General features: G+C 39.0%; 1 long non-coding RNA gene across 1 annotated transcript in view; it reads left to right on the top strand.

Annotated features, from left to right (window-relative positions):
• Nucleotides 1–20,694, top strand: part of LOC137231334 (uncharacterized) — a 260,868-nt gene extending 240,174 nt beyond the window's left edge. The window contains exon 3 of the long non-coding RNA XR_010946461.1: nt 20,619–20,694. This is a non-coding gene — a long non-coding RNA (uncharacterized lncRNA). The remainder of the gene's footprint in view (nt 1–20,618) is intronic.
• Nucleotides 20,695–21,276: the final 582 nt, after the last annotated feature.

Raw genomic sequence — 21,276 nt, 5'->3', positions numbered from 1 at the left:
TGTTGGTCTTTGCTACTAGATTTTGAAGTCTTTGAGAGCTGAGATAATGCCTTGTCCATCTCTGATTCTTCATCACTAAGTGCAAGTCTAAGCCCATAGTACATCCTCAGTAAATGTTTGATGAACAAAAGAATGAAAAAGATACACTTGAAGAGGCAGGTTTTGTTTGGTTTAAAAGAAATTTAGGGCTTCCCTGGTGGCACAGTGGTTGAGAGTACACCTGCCGATGCAGGGGACATGGGTTCGTGCTCCGGTCCAGGAGGATCCCACATGCCGCGGAGCGGCTGGGCCTGTGAGCCATGGCCGCTGAGCCTGCGCGTCCGGAGCCTGTGCTCCGCGGCAGGAGAGGCCACAGCAGTGAGAGGCCTGCATACCGCAAAAAAAATAAATAAAAAAAAATAAATTTAGAGACACATACTTCCCAATTTCCATTCCAAGGGTGAGTTTCTGCTTCTTTCTGTAACTTTTGTTTTGAAAGCACATATACAATGTGCTATCTCTGATCAGACCTTAATCTATTATTGCTGCTTAGGGTAGCAATGCATGCATGGGGTCCAGTAGGTGGGGGCCACAGTGGATTACTTTGTGGTATTGACTTGCCTGGAGTTGGAATGATGGTCTTGTCTCACTCTGTGATAAGGACTATAGTCCATCAAGTGTTTAACGATAGTGTAGGAGTCAGATGACAACAAGAATGAACTGCTGCACACAGAAACCTGGGGAGAGAGAAAATCAGAAGGAGGTCAAGAGCTCCTAAAGGATTACCTTTAGAGGCTATAATAAGGAACCTACACTGACCAAATGAGTTACCGGAAAAGAGGGAACCTAACAAGTATTAAACACCTACTATGCGCTGGATGCTTTCATCCATTATCCCATTTGCTTTTCACAGTGACTCTGCAAGAACAATATACCGTAAGAATTCTAAAAATAGTTGCCATATAAGAAGTAAGTACTTTATCCACATGCTCTTGCTTGGTGCTCAAAGCGACATTGTGCAATACTTATACACCCCATTTTACAAGTAAGAAATATTGAATATTAGATGAATATTAGAGCAGCTGAGAAACTTATCCAGGTTACCTAGTCCTCATGTGACAGAGTACACATTTTATTCTGTATCTGCCCAATATTTACATTTCAACGGACACACTTACAAGTCTTCTCTAAAGGTTGATTTCCCTCACTAGGCTTGTAAGCTCAAGACCCATATTATACTCATATTCACACTCCCCAGAACCAGATATGCTCAATCAATTTTAAATTAATTGGATTGAATTTTTCTATACCAAATTGCCTCAATACCTCTTTGAGGGCTAGGAAGGTGTGCTATTATTTTTATATTCTTAGCATCCTGTATAGTATCTTTTATATTATAGGTGAGTGATAATTGGTTATTGGATGGATGAATGGATGCATGAGAGGGTCCAAGAAAGAAATTAGCAAACCTCTTCCACTGGATTTGAACATGAAGGAGGGGGTAGGAGGTGAAAAACAAAGAAGCTAAAATAGGAAAGGATCTTGAAAGTCAGTGATTAGATGAAACACTTGAAGAAGGTTGTTCTTGCCATGGGATACAGTTTAGATCTGAACAGGGAAGTTGGGAAGTGATGTATGTGACCCTGACACAAGGTGCTATGGCATAGCTCTTCATTTTAAGGGCTGCTTGAGGTCACTTAATTTCTATTGCAGCACCCACGGTCTTTTCCATGGAGCCTGTGTCTTATGGAACCAAACAATTTGATCACCATAGTGACTTGATTGAGGATAATATCACTTGATATTACCCTCAAGCAGCTTGTAGACTAGCAGAAAAGAAGTATGTTAACTTCATAAACAGCTGTAAGCCAAGATAAAAATAGGAGAAATAGACAGAGATAGAGCTATGAGAACTCCACAAAGGGAGAAATTGAGACAGTTGTACACTGGAGTTAGCTTTCGAGTCAGCTTTTGAGTCAAGGCTGCCTGAATGAGTGAACAGAATAAGGGTAGATGGAGTCAAGGGATAGGATAGCATGAACAAAGTGGAAAAACATACCTCCAAGACAGAAACAAAATCTATCTTCAATTTAAAGGGAATGAAATTCAAGTTCAGAAAGGTAGAGTAAGATCACACAGTGGATGAGTAGTGTGGCCAGAATTCAGACCTAAATTTTCTGGTGCCAAACCCAAGGGCTTAATGATTTAACCAGTGGCCTCCATGAATTAAGGTGGTATCAGGCAATTGGGAGAAGCAGGTTGGGAAGAAACTGAGTAATAACAATAATACCAATAGCAAATGCTTAAGAAGCCATATACTCTTCTAAGCACTTTACATATTTTAACGTATTCAGTCTTCACAGCAGCCCGTCTATACAGGTGAAAACTAAAGCCCACACAGGTCAAGTGATTTGCTCAAGGTCACACAACTGGTGATGATTTGAACCCAAACAATCTGGCTCCAGCATGTGATTTGAAATAAAAACTAGATTAAGGGGGAATTAGAGATGACAAGGGATTAGTATCTTCTAGATACACTAAAGACTTCCAGGAATAAATACCTCAGAACCAGAGCCAAAAGTTCTAACCTCCTTTCTACTGAAGGTCTATCTTGGGTCAGAAATATGACCTTCCCTTTCTCCTTTCCTTTACTCTTAAAACAGGGGGGAAAAAAAAAACCTAACTGAAAAACAAACTGTAATTAGGATCCTTATCACTTGAATTCAAAACAAAAATTAAAAAGCAGCTGAAAGGACTCCTTTGAAACAGGAATGAAATTATTTTAGATTACAAAAAATATGCTAATTAAAAATTATTGATATGTTATTTTGTTGGTGATTCATGTTACCTTGTTACAGTTTCATTCATTTCTATTGCCTAATGAGCTCACTGAAATAAATTTAGATTGAGTTTTAATTTTCTTTAGTTTCATATATGTTTACATTTCATTTTAGTTGTTAAGCAACCCCTGAAGTTTACTTTTATTTTCCATTTAATTTGAAACTAAAAAGAGAAGAACTTGTAGTCTGGCTGAGACAAAGGGCCCTCTTTGTTGGTGCATGATGACTGCTTACAGTAATGGAAATGTTCTTCCCTTAATATTATAATAAACAAATTATCTTCAAAGAAACAGAATCATTCTTGGCCAAGTATGATCACTAATAGATGGTGGGGAAAAGTCCTCAGTACTAACTACTTTTCTGACTTTTTCAAAATATAAAAATAAAAGTTAAAATGTGGTCCTTGTCTGCCTCAGTGCCTTTTTAGGTGTTTGAACTTGGCCATGACACTTGGCATTTGTGAGCTTCCACTAGCTTCTTTGTTAGCTGGAAATCTGCTCTTCCTTCTTTGCAGGGGAGCTATGAGATCCCCAAGGGATGATGTAGAAGAGTGCTCCAGATGTATGATGCCATAGAAGTTCATGGCCTTATTAGAATATTTTTTTTTTCTAATTTTGGCACTTTTCGTCCATGGGAAAGGATCTTGGGAAGTCATAAGTTGTTAACGAAGGTCCTGCCTCTGGATCTCCATCTCCATTAATGACACAGATAGTGTAGTGAAAAGAGCAGGGAGTAAAAACTGTCTCATTTACTTCTTTTTTAAAAACTTTTTTTTTTTTAACAGTCTTGTTAGGGGTTTATCAATTTTATTAATGTTTGCAAGGAGCTGAATTTTAGTTTAGTTTCTCTATTATTTTTAAAATTTCATTGATTTCTGCTCTTTATTTTTTCTTTCTTCTACATATTTTTGTTCTCAATTGGATGCTAAGCAACGTCCACACACTGGATGGGACAAAACTTTAACATCCTCTGCCCTGTGCAACCATGATGATTTCTATTTAGTTCTCAGCTCTACAGCAGCTACTCTTCTAGGCTTCTATGCTTGTTCTGATCATGCACAGCCTAACATATGATAAGGAACTCTCACTCATACTTCTGTGGTTCACCCCCTGTACAAATTCAGCCTCTCAATTACTATGAACCTCTCAAATACCTGTTTGAATAATCAGCAGTCCCAAATCTGGTCTTTGCCTCTTCTTAGCCATGCTCTCTTTTGGGTTCCACTTTGCTGGGCTCAGAGCAGAATATGCAGCTAGGCATTTTCTAGGTGAAAATGCATCTAGAGCGAATATTTGGCTTGCTTCATCTCTCAAGGACCACAGTCTTGCATTGCCTATTGTCCAGTGTCTGAAAACAGTGTCTTTGTATAATCTGTCCAGTTTTGTAGGTTTTATTTTTCAGTAGGAAGACAGGTGTAGTACCAGTTAGTCTGTCATGGCTAGAAGCAGAAGAAATACCATGTTTCTAAGAACTGGGAGACTTAGGGTCTAGTCATGGATCTCCTCCAACCTGTATCCTGTGCCTTTGTTTGTTCATTTGCCCAATTGGTATTAGTATCTTCATTTAATTCACTCACAGGGTCTTGATGAAGACCAATTTAGATAATGATGTGGAAGTGTTTTGCATGCTAAATAATGTGTTACATAAAAATCGTGTAACATTAAACATGAATATTACTCATTAAGCACAGGTGTTTAAAAGGATTAGTCAATGTGCATGATAAAATAAGTATTTTCTGGCATCTCAGAAAAGGAGAAAGGAGCAGAGGAATAACATTTACAATTAATCACTATGTGCCACATGCTATAACACTATAATACACATGCTAATTTTATCCCCATTTTACAGATGAGAAAACAGAGGCTCAGAGGGGTTACACCACTTGCACAGCTAATGAATGATAGATTCAAAGCTTGATCTGTAGATCACAAAGCCTGTGCTTTGTTTTCCAAAGATTTCTTTCTCAGACTGAAGGGCTTCATATGAACATCTAGATCAGATTGCTGAACCTCTGAGATTTGCCAACTGCTGAATGAAATACATTCTATTATGGTGCCCTGTTTTCTTTCTAGTGCTGTTTTTTTTTTGGGGGGAGGGGGGGACTTGTTAGAAGTTTTTTGAGTAAATGGTTCTGTGAGAATCATTAATGATGGCCACATCCCCAAATAACAGAGTCATTCATTTGTGTCCATGTACATGTATGATAGTGTGTGTATGTATATTTCTGGAGTTGCTTCAAAGTAAATCCTTTCCTTCTTTTTTACACCAGAAGTCTGGCTTGAAATCAAACTATTAAATGTGTAATCATCACAATTTGGGATGTTAACACTTAAAAATTGTTCCATGCCTTTTAAATTTGTTTTGCTGTTTTCCCTGCCTAATTATCATTCCTTTCAATATTTATATGTTAACATGACCTTTTTCTGATTGAATGACTTCAACTGGATCTCAGGTACACACAATATCTTACTTTTAAAATTAAATTACGTTCCAAAATGACAAGTGAATCATATCACAAAAAGAAGCAGACTGTTGGAAAGGTCAGGACATCTGTCAGAACCTCAGAGCCATAGTTTTCACAAGTAAGAATCAGAGAACATGAGAAAAAATTCAGGGCACAGGTAGTATTTGAATCGTTACCATGTAGGCACTGTGTTAAGGATGCTTTCCTATCCATCACTTCATTTAACAGCCACAAAAATACAACAAGCAAGAAATTGTTATTGCTCTTGACAGTAATTGACACAGAGGGGAAATGAGCTCGCACAGCTCAGTGTGGAGTGGAGATGGGATTTGCCTTCAGATCTTTCTGATACACAAGCCCAAGGCAAGTAAATCATGGTTGGTGTTTCAAATTCCAATTATAGTTCACCAGGAAGAGTTTAGAAATACCTTGCACAAGGGTGGATCTTAGAAGGAGTGTCTAGTCTCCCATGGTAACTACTTTTCCATTCATAGTGTGTTTGCCAAGCCATCTATGTCACTTTAAAGTTAATTATATGTGGTGTATAATACAAGATGGGTGGTACTTCATCATTTTGGCCTCAGATTCAACCAACATTTATTGAGTGCCTGTGATGAGCCAGGTACATCACTTTGTTTTGTGTTCATTATCTTATGCCGTTCTCTGAGAAGAGTAGTGTCACATTGTGAAATGAGCACAAGTTTTAGAATCAGACAATCTGGGCCACCCATCTAGGCTCTGCTAAGTGTGGGGCTTTGCGAGTTACTTGAGTATCTGAGCCTCAGTTTTTTCATATAAAATCCAGAAATAGGAGAGCTACCTCAGACATTTGTTATAGAGACTTCAGTGATATCACATCTAAAAAATAGCTGAAAATTCACCATAATAAGCACCAAGTAAAGAGTCACATTCTGCATTATCCTCATTTAATCATTATCCTCATTTAATAAGTGAGAAATAAACTGCGGTTCAAGACGCTTCAAAGGTCATAGAGTATTGAAAGGGCAGAGTTGGGGATCAAGCAAAAATCTTAACAATTCTCTTTCTTAGTAGGTTACAGGTACATTTCGGGGGGTACGTGGTTTTGGCCTACCTATTAAATTATGTTAGGATGTAACCACTCACATTACTCAGAAAGACTTCTTTCACCTTGTCTCATACCCTATAGCTGTGTTTCAATGACTCAGTTGTCTTTACTTCTGTCAATTGTAAAGAAGTGTCTTCCAAATTTGGCTTCTTCTTCTTAGAATAACTGCCCATGTATTTAATGAGAGCAAACAGATCCCTGGTACCCCTTCTCTAGACTTACTGCTTCTCGCTGCTAGAACCTCTCCTTGAATTCTATTTAGTAACTGGTCTCTATGAAGCTTTTTCATGAACCTTCTGAAAATGAGCCGGCCATCATCTCATTCATCAGCTCTTATCTTCAAATGGAAAAGCTATCTTTGGACTCCCTCATTTGCACAGCAGAATAGGCATTCCTAGGAAAATCCTTTACATACACATTTTATTTGGAATGATGATCTGCTAAACCTTTCTAGAAGCAATGGAAGAGCTCATTCACGACCCTTTTGTGACTTCTTAAGACCTTGGAAAGCAGGGACTAAGGACTAGTTACCACTTACGATGAGTTAGGCATGCAACAGCATTTATCTCATTTGCTTCTCACAGCAAAGTTGGAAACTAGATAGTGTTCCTTGCATTTTACTGCTGCGTATGAAAAATCTCTGGCAGTGGTTCCTTTGTGTTACTTCTCTCTCTCAAAGTGAAGTAAATGGAAGGGAAAAGAGTCAAGAAGACGCTGAAGACTTTGCTACAGGTTACTCCGATCTAAAGCTAAGAGTAAACATCAGAGGCACTCCAAATCGAGGTTGCTTTGCCAAGCCTGTCAATAGCATTTTGGTGGGACTTAGCAAGCGTGTAGCACCACAGAATCTTTCAGGCACTAAACTGCTATTAACTCCCACTTGGGGGAGAAAGAAAAGAGCTCCTGTGTTCTGTAACAGATCTCATGCTCCCGTCAGAACTGCCTACAAAGCTAGTCTGAGAACTCAAAATCCTGTTGACTAGCTCCAGAGAAAATGAAGTTATTTGTAATCAAAACCATTACAAGCATTACAGAGCCGATGTTTAGATAACAGGTTGGTCTTTTAATTTTTTTTTTTTTTCCTTCTAGGACTTCTCAAGAGGGAAAGAAGGAAAATGTTAATATTTATTGAGTACCTACTGTGTGCCATCCACTCTTCTAGCACTTTCATATACATTAGCTATTGATCTTTGTGTGCATCACCTTCCTGTTTTCAAATTGGGAAAACCATGTCCTTGAGAGGCTAAATAAATGGTTCTAAGTCATCAAAATTATATAGGAGGCACATAATGTAATAGTCAAGTGAGTGAGTTCTAGAGATGGTGGGACTGGATTTGAAACTACACCTCTTTACAACTGTTTGACTGGAACAGGTTCTGAAGCCTCTTGAACACAAGACCTTACATCTTCAGCTGCAGAACAGGGATAATAATAAGATCGTTGTGAGGATTAAATAAAATAATGCCTGGGGAAGCAGTTAACACTCTTCCTGACACAGCGTACGTGTTTGGTAAATGTTAGTTAGTTAGTGGGGAGTGGTGGTGGTATTAATATCAGAACTGACCATTTGTTTCAGTTTGATTCCCAAGTCCAGGTCTTTCATTATACCACAGAGTCTTCTAGAACCACCATTCCTCACCTTGGGAATTTGTTCTTTCCAGGCACTAGTTATTTACTTGAGAGAGGCACCTTTAGCCATCAGTCACCTGAAATAGGCTTTAGAAAGCTGACGTGTGGCCTCCTAGTAAGTCTACTAAATTGTGAGTCACTAAGTTGTTTGCTTTGCTCATTTTTGCCTCTCTTGGTAAGTCTTTCCATAGGTTGAATTACTTTAAGTCCCAAGAATGTAATTATCTCTGAGTGGAAAACAACCCAGGAGCTACAACCAAAACTGGGGAAGGGAGACTTGTTCTTCGGTTATCTGGAGACACAGTGCCAACCACGATGACAGAGCAAGATGTGCACAGAAGCTTGTTAGCTCCAATTAGCAGAGGCCGCTCTTCCACCTTTGGGAGGCACACGGATTGGTAGCACAGAAAGCCACGTGGTAGACTTCTGCAGAGAAGAGGGCTCGTAACCATGACACACTGGGGCAACTTTTGACTCCCTCATTCTCTGTGTGTACTTAGTTCTCAGGATGAGCTCTCAGATGTGAACTGACAAAAGTATGAAGCCAAAGAATTGAGGCCTAGTTGGCTAAAAAGAGGGTGTGTTTTTGAGTCCTAAGACTTTAATTTGAGAACTAATTTACTGAAGTATCATTTCATGCAGGATATTTTCTCCACGCAAACTTTGGTTTTCTAGAAAATGGAGGAAGATAGTAATGAGAATGCAGAAAATAATTCCCGCTCTTTTTATGTCTCAGAGGTGTTGGAAGTACCCCATGAGAAAATGGGTGTAAAAATATTTTATGTTGATTCAGTCGGTCAGCAAATATTTATCGAGTACCTATGTGTCAGATACAGTTAAACTCTATGATAATATATACAAAGAATTGTTTTCGTTGTCGTTGTAGTATTAGGCATTACTTATTTTCCATTCACCAGAGAATAACAGTTGAATATTCATCCTGGCTCCTAGGTCCTGTTTCTAGCTTATCTTCACAATTGGGGAAGAACATCAGACCATGTGTCAAGCCACTTGCTGTTCCTTGAACAGTCACACCTCTGTACTTTCACCCAAGCTGCTGTTTCTCCCTGAATGCTTTTCCCTTTCTTCCCTAACTGTCCAAATCATGCTCATGACTCAGATATTTGTGTTGAGATTTAAACCCAGGTGAATTGAGCCCCAAAGCCCATCTTCTCTCTATAGCATATGCCATTTCTCCTCAGGGCTCCTCAAACTGTAATCGCCTGGGGATCTCATTGAAATGCAGATTCAGGACGTCTGCATTTCCAACAAGCTTCCAGGTAACCCTGCCAGTCCCTGGACCACACTTTGAGTAGTAAGATCCTACAATACTAATTCTGGGCCTAAACTGTTGGTTGCCAACGATACGCGACCACAGTTTCTTAAGTTAAAATTTACTGGCAAACTCCTCTCTGCTAATAGATATGAAAAAAGAAGTACCTTGTGGTTTTAATCAAGTAAGAGACATGTGAGCTTAGAGGAGTCACTCTCTCCCCTGAGCCCAGTTTTCTCATCCATAAAGTAAGCACCGGGCCAGTTCCTGCCTTGCTTTCCCCACCCTGTCCCTGTGTGTGGCTTCAGTGGACCACGTGTCTGATGGTGCTATGCAGCTCAATTTTTGAAACAATTATTTTCCTTTCGCTAATGTTACCTCTCCTTTTATTTTTGAGCCTCTTTGAAAGCTCTTTCTGTGGAGATTGTCATGGAACTTCGAAACAATGTCAAGAGGCAATTGATATTATTTGGTTGTCAGAGTCTCTGCTAAATTAAAGGTTAAATATCTCAAAGTCGAGGCCTTCCAGAGGAAATCGATACCCATGAGTGCCACCAAGTATTATCATCACTTCCTCAGGTGCCATGTTTCTGGTGCATTTCTTTCTGTCTCTACTTCATGAATTTGCATTTTCTCACTCCCTCATGACATAGCAACGAGAGCACAGGCTTTGAATCAGACACTTGGTTGAATGCAAGCATTGTTGATTCCAAGTGAGTTAGCCTCCCCGAGACAGCAGTTTCCTCATCTGATCATCTGTAAAATGGGATTAACAACAACAATAATAATAAGGAGGAGAAGAAGAAAAAGAGGAAGAAGAGAAAAAAAGCATACAACGGTCTTACTAAGTTTTTGAATGTCAAATTAGATCAGATGTGGTATCTGGTTTGTAGCTGGAGCCTAGTAAATGTTGAGTCCTTTCCCAGCCTATCCTTAGCCATCTTTTCTCTATTTCTTAACGTCTCTCTTTTCCAAACTCATTATTCTTCATTGGGCTTCTTTTACCAAGTAGATCATCCACAAATCTGTAAGTAAAGAAATGAGTGAATAGATTAAAGCATGAATAATACTTTGCATTCTACTTCTACCTTTTCAAACCTCTGAAGCATTTTCTTTGGTTAGTCTCGTAACATCCTTAGGCGAGATTGTTTTTGCCTTTCTTATAGCCGCATTTGCCTTCACCTATGGGTCTTGTGTTCTTATGGCTTATCAGTATAACTACATGGAGAACTTCCTGAGGGTAAGAACTAGTTCTTATGCATCTCTGCATCAGCTGTGTCAAGCACAGTGCCTGGCCCACATGATTCCCTGAGTAATGTTATTGAGTGAATGGATGAAGGAAGGAAAGGAAAAAAGGAGCAAGCAAAAAAAGAAGGAAGGAAGGAAAAATAAATTTATTTTTCTAGCTTGAAAGTGGCTTATCTTGTACAGTGCCTAGCACATAGTAGGTGCTCAATACCTATTCATCAAAAACATGCAATTGTCAATTTAAGTCTTAGATAGATTCCCAAATGCCAGGCAGATGATAAGAAGTCTTTTCTTTTGGGGCTTGCAATGACAAACACAAAAAGTAACCAGGGAAAATAGAGAAAGAGAAGCCATTTTTTTTCAGGGCAATGATGTCAAGCTTTCACGTCCGCCTCCGCTGGGCCTCAGCAGACTGATGGTTGCCAGGGTAACCGTAATGCCAAGCCTTTGCATTTGTGTAGTTTTCCATTGATAATTGCTAATGTGAACAAATGCTAGCTTGCACTTTACACCTGCCTGGCTTGTAAGTCTACCTTAAATGGATGTGCCAAGGTTGAGGAAAAAGTAATCTGCCCTTTCAAGACAACTGACAGGGAGACAAAGTGTTGTTTGGGCCTTTATTGTTACAATTTTGCTGACAAAATTGCTATGAACTGTCTTCTCTGGATGCATAGCCTGCCTCTGTTGACAGAACCCAGTGTTTATCTTCCAGGAGTGGTATATTAAGTCAGGGGAAACTTTGATGAAATGTTTGGAGCAGTTTGGTGGAAATTCACTTGTTCCTTTCAGACGCAGGATGGGGAGACATGGCATTGGGGAGGAAGCCGAGGACATGAGGAATTAGGAAGGGGTTAGAGGGAACTAACTCTTCACTTGCTCTGTGAAAGGCATCGTTTCGGTCTTTCTAGTGTACATGGTCTTAATTGTTCCAATGTTCCTTCAGACAGGTATTGAAAAATCTCCATGCTAGAGATGAGAAAACTGGCTCTAATGGTGAATTCCTTTGTTTCACGTCTCAGGCTGAAATTAAGATATGTGGTCAAGATTCAAAATCACGTCTTCTTGATGGTATCTATTCCTGGTTCTCAATAGGAATTTGGACAAATCATTACATTTTTAACTATAACTTTCCCTCCTTGTCTCATTTTGCTTTCTGAAGGCTTCTCAAAGCAGTCCACTCCCTCCTGCACCAACAGTTCTACTAATAGATCCTGAATCTCTAAAACTGCAATGCAACCTAGATAATTAAGGTTATTCTTTGTCGCTCTTTGTTTTAGACATCGCGTTGAACATTAAGCTGGTGATAGACAGAACACCCCAGCACGTTTTCACTTGCATCGGGACCAAACCCTACCGCCCCATTGTCTACAAGCAAGATTGTGTTTCTGTTATTGCTCTGTTGTTGTTTTCACATTTAAATGAAAATCTTTTTTTTTTTTTTATGTTTACCTCTGTTCAATTTTGTAGTCTTAATGTTAACACCCTGATCAAATGAGTAAGATAATTTTGAATCCTTTTTTTTTAATCATCTGTTCTTTTCTCATCACCTTTTATTATCTGTTCTTTCTAATTTCATAGAATCTTAGGACTGGAGGTTCTCTGAAGTTCTTCTCTCCATTGAGGTTGGAGTTGGCACTACAGAGCCTGATCACTTTGCCATCACCCTTTGCTTACACACTTCCAGGGACGGGTAATAGAAATACAAATCAATACCACCCACTGCATTATCGAACAGTTCTAATTGTTTAAACAATGGGGTAGATGGAAGGAGCAAACACATGCTGGTGATCAGCAATTTGCGTACATAATCTTATTCTCCAAACAACCAAGTGAATTAAGGATTCTTTTATTAACATTACAGATGAGAAAACTGAGCATTAGAGAATGTCAGTACATATATAGTCCTTGCTGGTAGGAAATGGAGGTAAAATTCAATGCCTGTCTGACTCCTTCAGGTAGTTCCCTGATGCCACAGGTGCCTCATTATAGCTAAAGATCTTTTCTAATGTTGAACCAAACTTCCTTCCTTATATGCTATGTTCATTCTGCCCTCTGGAATGACACAGAATAAATTAATTTCCTCTTCCCCTGACTTTGGTTCCTGACAAACCCTCAGGAGGAAGAAGGGGACCGGTAGGGTGGCAGCATAGCATGGTGCTATGGACATGAGTTTTGGAACAAGATAAATCTGGGTTTGAATCCCAGCTCTTGTGCCTACTTACTTTGTAACCATGATCAAGTCATATCAGTGATCTGACCCTAATTTTCCTCAGCGTAAAATGAATAGTATGAAATTTAAGAAAAGGTTTAAAAGAGGCCTTCTCTCATGGTGGTCTTATGAGGGTTAACAAGGTGATGGTGCTGAGAACTTGGCACATTCCCTTGTAGAGAGTAAGCATTGCCTACTTAGCAGCCGCCATGTCCTTCCTGAATATTCTGCTTCCACAATTAATAACGTTTTCAAGGACCCCTTCAGTATATGGACACTCTTCCTCTTTTCTGCTTACCCTCCTCTGGTCAGGCCACAGTTTGTCTGTGTCCCACAAGGCAATACTCATTATTTAATGTGTAACTTTGTCTGTTTCTTTGTTCCTGATGAAAGCATTGAATAATAATAGTTCACATGCTTAAGCTTTCTAAGTGCCAAGGACGATTTAACTCATATTACCTCATTCCATCCTGATAATAACCCTGTGAGGTAAATGCTATTATTATGATCCCCATTTTACAGATGGGTAAACTGAATCTCAAAAAGGTTACTCAGTTGCCCAAGGTCACATATGTAGAGAGTGGTAGAGCTAGGATTCAAACCAAGGTGGGCTGGCCCCAGCCCTCATGATCTTAACCTCTATGCTCACCTGCCCCACAGAGAAACCAGGGCCAGGGGAGCAGAGATTTCATCTCAGACTCTCACTGCAAATGCTACTCAGCATCTTTTCATCTTACTTTTTTAAATCTCTCTTCAAATCAGCAATACTCTTTTTCCATGACTCGTCCTGTCTCCCTCAGGAAAGCTAAATTAATTCCTGCTAATTTGAACAGTTTATCTTCTTTGAGCCTGTTTCCCCATCTATTAAATGGAAATAGAGGTACATACTCAAAAATGTTGTTACAGATACTAGATGTAGTCATTTGAACAAAGTGTCCAGAGTGGTTTCTGACACATCTGAATAAGTAAATGTTTCTGGTTGTTTACCACCTGGCAGCCTTTGCATTAAAAGAGGATGATTGACAGAATAATTAACTTATTCATTTACTCAACAGCTATTTATAAACAACCTACTAAGTGTAGGGCTTAGGTTTGTGCATTGAATAAAACAAAAAAAATATGCAACAATATTTTGTAAACTGTAGGAAAGAAAAGGATGTGGTATAGTAGGACCCTAGAAGGCCAAGAAGGGCTTCCCAGGCTGAGAGGAATTTGATCTGGGTGTTGAAGAATGAATAGGAGTTATTCAGAAAGCAGGGGGAGAAAGGAGACCTTCTATTTAAGGTCAACTAGGACTAGTAATAGAAAAAGAATGAAGAATACAAATATTGACTTGTTCAGCCAGCTGGTTAGTCAGCCATTTTTAGAAAATTACCTCCCATTGCTTCCCTTTTCCTACTAATTTTTGTGTAATATAAAGTAACATGATCAAAATAAAGAAAATTAAAACAAATGCATCTGTAGAACACCATTCTAATGCACTGAGTGCTTTCTTTTTTTTTTTTTCAGTATTCGTTTCTAAGCATTATTAATGACTCTATCAAATTTTCTATTTTTATTAACCATTAATTATTGTTAAAAATTCTATGTTTCTAATTTTGGTGTTTACTATTACTCATTTCCTTTCAATGACAATTACTTTAGATTATGTTTAAATTTTTTTAACATCTTTATTGGAGTATAATTGCTTTTCAATTTTTAAACTTTAAAACATTCCAAGAATAACTACCTTGAAGGATAAATCTCATGAAGTTGCAAAGTATGTAGACCAGGTTCAAGTTCTAGCATTGTTAAATACTACTTTTGTTCCCCGGGGGTGATTTATTTAAACTGCCCTGGCTTTTTGTTGTTTTGCTGTTGTTGTTTTCTCTCAAATGGGGATTAGCAGTAACTACTTTGTGTTTCTTGTCATGAAAATTAAATAGTTTGCATGTATAACACTGAGCCCAGTGCCAAACTATTCAATATTAATGTCAGCCATAATTATTAATACATAATACCTACCTGTTTCTACATAAATGCAAATATATATGTAAATATATCTGATTGATTTGATTCTTAGCCAGGAACAAAAACACTCATTTCTTATTTTACTCCAGTCTTCTTATATCTGTCTTGCAATAAGAATCATATAGAACTGCAGTGTCATCAGATGCTGTTTATTCTTTCATTCAGTTTGTTGAATGTGAGCTTTGTCCTGAACACTGTCCTAGGCTCCTAAGAAGCTCACGGTCTGCCAGGGAAACAGATCAGTAAGGATGTGATGACAGTGAGATGTGAGGATGACCTTCTACCAACAAAGGTTATATAAGGCTCTGTAGGACTCAGAACCCGATGCCTCACTGTGGCCCACTGGACCCTGAATGATGTGGCCTCAGCCCATTCCTCCAGCCTCCTGCACAAATCCCTACCCCTGTCTCCACCCTCCTCTTTCTTGTTCTCCCCCACTCCACATGTTTTCTTCCAGTTCCCATGCTCCTGTTTGTCTCAGGATCTGTGCACAAGGTCCTCCTCTGCCAGGACCCCTCCCCCACTCATTACATGTTGCCTCCTTCACACTGTCATCTCAGCTTCAATGACATTTTCTCAGAGAGACCCTGTGCCATCCACTGGCCTGTTGCCCTCAATTTTCTCCATCCTTGCATTTTTGTCATTTCCTTCTTAGGACAGTTCAAGTGTGTAATTGTAGATCACCCCCCTAGGCTGTGAGCTTGATGCAGAGGTGGTGCCTGTGTTCATCTCCGTCCACGTAACACCCAGTAAAGTGGAATGTAGAAAGGGTTCTGTAAAACATGTGTTCAATAGGTAAAAATCAGGTAAGATGCCAGATGGGTGGGTTGAAACTCACCCAATGTTTAAAAGTTCACCTCGATATCATATGATATTTGTCTGTATGATATTGCTTATATGTGGAATCTTAAAAAAAGGTACAAATGAACTTATCTACAAAACAGGAATAGAGTTACAGATGTACAAGACAAACTTACGGTTACCAGGGGGTGTGGGAGGAGGGATAAATTGCAAGATCGGGATTGACACATACACACTACTGTATATAAAATAGATAACTAATAAGGACCTACTGTATCGCACAGGGAACTCTACTCAGTACTCTGTAATGGCCTATATGGGAGAAGAATCTAAAACAGAGTGGATATATGTATATGTATAACTGATTCACTTTTCTGTACACCTGAAACTAACACAACATTGTAAATCAACTATACTCCAAAAAAATATTTTTTAAAAGAAGTTCACATCGGGGACAAGGAGAAATCATCAGCGGTTAAGTATCACCATTTGGAGGCAAGCATACAAATTTAGGATACGTTCAGATGACGGTTCAAATCCCAGTCTTTCTATACACCAGCTATGTGAACTTAGGCAACTCTTCACAACTGCATGGCCCGTGTCATCTTCATCTGTGGAATGGAGGTAATAGCACCTAAGTGTGAGGTTACGGTGAGGAGTAGACCAAAGGTATCCAAAGCATGTGGATAAATACAAATAAATAGCATTATTATGCGTGTCTTCAGATGTAATAAGGAGGATCATAAATTGTATGAACTGAAAATATTTCAACACAGTGGGTCCTCACATCTCAGTCTGAGAGTGAGAGATAGTGGTCTGACCCGAAGGGCTAGGTTGCTGTGAGGAAAATTGAATCGTTGCAAAGTCTTTGGAAATATAGAGTGCCTACTGCAAGTGTTTGAAGGTCAAAGATTTATAGTTTCTTTTTCACAGCATTCAGAGGATGTAGAAAAAATGGTCACTCCTCATCTCAGGCACTAGTCTAAATGCTGTACCTATAGTAGCTCATTTAATCCTGGGAACTCTGTGAAATATTATTTCCCTGGCTCTACAGAAGAGGAAACTGAGACAGAGATGTTAAAAAGCTTACTCACTGTACTTGTGATTTGCATTTCTCTAATAATTAGCAACGTTGAGCATCTTTTCATGTGCCTGTTGGCAATCTGTATGTTGTCTTTGGAGAAATGTCTATTTAGATTTTCTACCCATTTTTATTGGGTTGTTTGTTTTTTGATATTGAGCTGTATGAGCTGCTTGTACATTTTGGAAATTAATCCCTTGTTGGTTGCATGGTTTGGAAACTAAAATGAGGTATCACCTCACACTGGTCAGAATGGCCATCATGAAAAAATCTACAAATAATAAATGCTAGAGTGGGTGTAGAGAGAAAGGAGCCCTCCTATATGGTTGGTGGGAATGTAAATTGGTGCAGCCACTATGGAGAACAGTATGGAGGTTCCTTAAAAGACTAAAAATAGAACTACTATACGACCCAGCAATCCTGCTCCTGGGCATATATCCAGAAAAAAAAAGAAAACAGTAATTTGAAAAGATGCCTGCACCCCGATGTTCATAGCAGCACTATTTACAATAGCCAAGACATGGAAGCAAACTAAATGTCCATTGACGGATGAATGGATAAAGAAGACGTGGTATATATGTACAATGAAATATTACTCAGCCATAAAAAGTGAAATAATGTCATTTGCAGCAACATGGATGGACCTAAGGATTATCATATTAAGCAAAGTGAGTTAGAGAAAGGCAAATATTGTATCACTTATATGTGGAATCTAAATAAATGATACAAATGAACTTATCTACAAAGCAGAAATAGACTCACAGCCATAGAAAACAATCTTATGGGGAAAGGGGGAGAGAGGGATAAATTAGGAATTTGGGATTAAAATATATACACTACTACATGTAAAATAGATAACCAACAACGACCTACTGTATAACACAGGGAACTATATTCAATATCTTGTAATAACCTGTAATGGAAAGGAATCTAAAAAAATACATATGTATATACACACACACACACACACACACACACACACACACATTCACTTTGCTGTGTACCTGAAACTAACACAACTTTGTAAATCAACTATATTTCAATAAAAATTTTTTAAAAAAGGAAACTTACTCAAGATCACAGAGCTAGGAAGAGACAGAGCTGGGACTTCAAGCCAAGCAGCATGACATCAAAGTCCACACTTTGAACCAGTGCATTCACTGCCTGTATGTGGCGGAAAGCCCCATGGAATTTGAAGTTACACATGAGTTCAAATCCCTGCTCTACCACTTACTAATTGTGTGGCTTTGGGCAAGGTTGTTAATTGTCCTGAGCCTCTGTTTCTTCATTGAAGGGATAGAAAGGCAATTATGTCTACCTTGCAGGGGGTTATGACATTTAAGTAAGGCAGCTTGTGTAGTTGGTAGGTGCCAGCCTTGTTGCTGGGACTCACAGTCAATCTAAAATCCACTCCTGGGTCCTGATGTGGTTGAGATTTTACAAGCCTTGATGGCTTGTAATTGAGAAATATGCAACCGTGACAGGTAATCAATATGCTCATTTGGCAGCCAGGTTTCAGATGAAATAAAGCTAAATGATGATGCAATTAGAATATACAAACAAATCCTCTGCAGAAGCCAAACAGACCTGAATGCCTTCTCCATCCTAATCATGTCTTCGTGTTCTGAATGCATCTGGAAAGCAATTTTTCTGGGTGAATCTGGATCTAGCCGCCTATAGAAGACTTCTTTCACTCATTGACCGTTTCCTTTATGCGCTTTCTTCTTGGAGCTCCGTTTCCCTCCACCCAAGGGTAGACCGCACACAGGTCTGACTCCCTAAGCGTGAAGGATATGCTGCACACCTCACCGACAAACATCGTCCCCTGAAATGCACTTTGTCACTTCTTTCTCGTTGTCAGACAGAAATACAATAGCTGGCTATTTTAATGGGGAGACGGTGCAGGAGGCAAGGTCTCAGCAGTCTCTGGCAAATCTTTCTAAAACAAATCCTTCTCTTCTCCTTTCCTGGAGTCTGTGAATTCCTAAACGACAAGGCTGTGTTTATGGTCACCCTCACACTAACCTTCTCCACCTTTCCGTTCTGGTATTCACAACCTCAGCTTATGAACTTGACAATGAAACCTAAATGCCACGTGCTAGTGAGCATCATAAATCAACCTCAGCCAGCTTTTTAGTTGCTCTTGGTTCAAGTCCGAGATCCCCTACTTATTAGCTCTATGTCTTGGGCGAGGAATGTTAGTCCTAGTGCCTCAATTTTCTCATTTATCTAAAGAAGATGATGATCATACCTGGCATTTGGTTTGATGGAAAAGACGAAGTGAGATAATATATGTAAAGTTCCCACATCACTGTTGGCACATAACAAGCTCACAATGTATACTGGCTATAGTTATTATTACCATCCTAAATTTTGACTCACATCTCAGAAATGAGGCCAGTTTGAGTCAGTTAATTTTTCTGGTTAGTACTTTTTTGAATATTGCAAAGAACTGGGCTTTAGACAGATAAACTTGGTTTCAAATTTTAGCTCTTTCACTTCTGTGTGGCCTTGAGTAAGTTCCCTATCCTCTTTGAACTTCAGTATCTTCATCTGTAAGCTCTGTAAATAGTGTAGGTGAATATAAACATCTCTTCCCTGAATTTTAGCCTCAGCTAAAGCAAGCAAACTTGTGAGTATGTTAGAGTCCACAACTGTTATATATCCATGAAGATCTTGACATCACCATGATCTAAGACGGCTTCCAAAGGAGCCAGTGAAAGGACCAGTAAACTGGAAAGGGACTTCCGGTATCATCTTGTCTAATGCATTCATTTTATAGAGAAAAAAACCCTCAAGGTTCATGGAAGTTTAATGACTCATCTGAGTGACACAGCTAGTAAAAGGCTGACCCCAGACAGATAACTCAGTCTTCCTATAGTGATAAATATTCTGTCCCAGTTGGTCATAGCAAAACAGGGGAACAAAATAAGCAAAAGAGGAATTCAGATTAAAAATAAAGGTTGAAGGAAAGGAAAAGAAAAGGAGGGAAGGAAAAGGAAAGAAGGGGAAGGGAAAGGGAAGAGAGAGAAAAATGGAGTGTGTGACATAACTTGGAGCACATGACAGTCCCGTGGTGCAGAGTACGGTGAAGCCAGTGTGAAGGGGTGGTGAAGGCGACGAGGCTGAGGTGAGACCCCATGGACTCAAATCCCAGCTCTACCACCTTGGAGCTGTGCAGTCTGAATGGAGGGAATTAACTTTTCCATGCCTCAGTTTTCTAATAGCACCTTCTCCGTACGGTTGTTGTGAGGGCTAAAGCAATCACTGATATAAAATTATTAGTACAGGGCCTAGCACATAGGGAGCATTCAATCATTGAGCTGTTCCTATTATTAAATGTGAAATTGATGTCATCTCTTTTCTTCCCACTTTTATTTTGAAGTCATAGAGATATTTTATGTTTTTCTTTTTTTTTTTTTTTAATATCATGGAACAAACCCTGTGATAAGGTATTGGAAGTAATTACAAGAGAAGCAAAGGGCAGTGGGGGAGAGGATCGTAGAGGAAAGGAGCACTAGTGTATATGCAGTGTCTGCTGTGTGCAAGGCAATGTGGGGCCAGCTTTGCACATCATCTACTTAATCCTCATCACAGGACTATGGGGCAGGTATTATCAGCCTCATTTTAGATGAGGAAAATGAAACTCTGAGTCATTAAATCATTTGGCCACATTTCTGACACACGAAAAAATTCTTTCCTCTCTTTTCCAAGATATATAGTGGCTGCCTGCCAGGACTGCACGGAATACAAGTCTGTTTCCAAAAGAGCCAGCCTATATTCCAAAAAATCTTCAGAAGGAAGATCCAAGAAAGCCATCTACTACTGGTTTTCTTGGCTTTTAGGCAAACTATCACTGTTAGCTGTCTTTGACAGTTGCCATGAAGAACTCTCCTGCATTTTCCATTATTTTATCTCCTTCTATAAACTGTTAATTACTAGATTTAAAGTAGGCAGTCTCTGAGTTTACATATTTTTCTGTGTTTTTTCATCTTAGGATAAACATTATTGCTGCTCACAAGAAAACTTGAACGATGATGTTCTTGGACATTGATGGGAATGTCTAATAAAGGTAAAAAAATCATATATATATATATATATATGGTTCAGTTTTCTTATACTTATTCTATGCTCAAGTGTTTATGGTTAGCAGGAACATGTTGGTGGACCAATGGAGGTGGAGCGCAATACTGTTGTGTTATTTTTCTGTTCCGTTCTGTCTTGAGCAAAATCTTGTTGTTTAGAAATGGCATTCTCAACAGACTCTTGTCAGTACGGTCCATCACAGTTGGTACAGGTGACTCATATTAAATGTGCAGATCCCTTTGGCTTGAATGGGTTGGTTTTCTTTCCTGTGAAGCATTGTTTTTAATCTCTGGAGAAGGCCAAAGGAGAGGCCTTTATTTGTAATGCATAGTGAAGTTCTGACACTTAGAAAATTCTTATAAATTAGATACCCTCTGTCTAAGTTAACTGAAATAGATTATAATTGAACATAGGATGGACTATATTTAAGTGAACTGAAGTTAATTGTTTGGTATATGGGAGGTAAAACTTTTCTTCTACCCTCTTAGGTTTATCGCCTGGGCCTGCAAATTAAACTGACTGAAAAAAAACAGATTAACATGAGAAAAAGTTTATTTACGCATGCAATG

This window comes from Pseudorca crassidens, chromosome 9, assembly GCF_039906515.1.
Source record: "Pseudorca crassidens isolate mPseCra1 chromosome 9, mPseCra1.hap1, whole genome shotgun sequence".
In the NCBI taxonomy this organism is placed as follows: Eukaryota; Metazoa; Chordata; class Mammalia; order Artiodactyla; family Delphinidae; genus Pseudorca; species Pseudorca crassidens.
The sequence above is the reverse complement of the archived record's forward strand: the minus strand, read 5'-3'. Positions and strand labels throughout refer to the sequence as shown.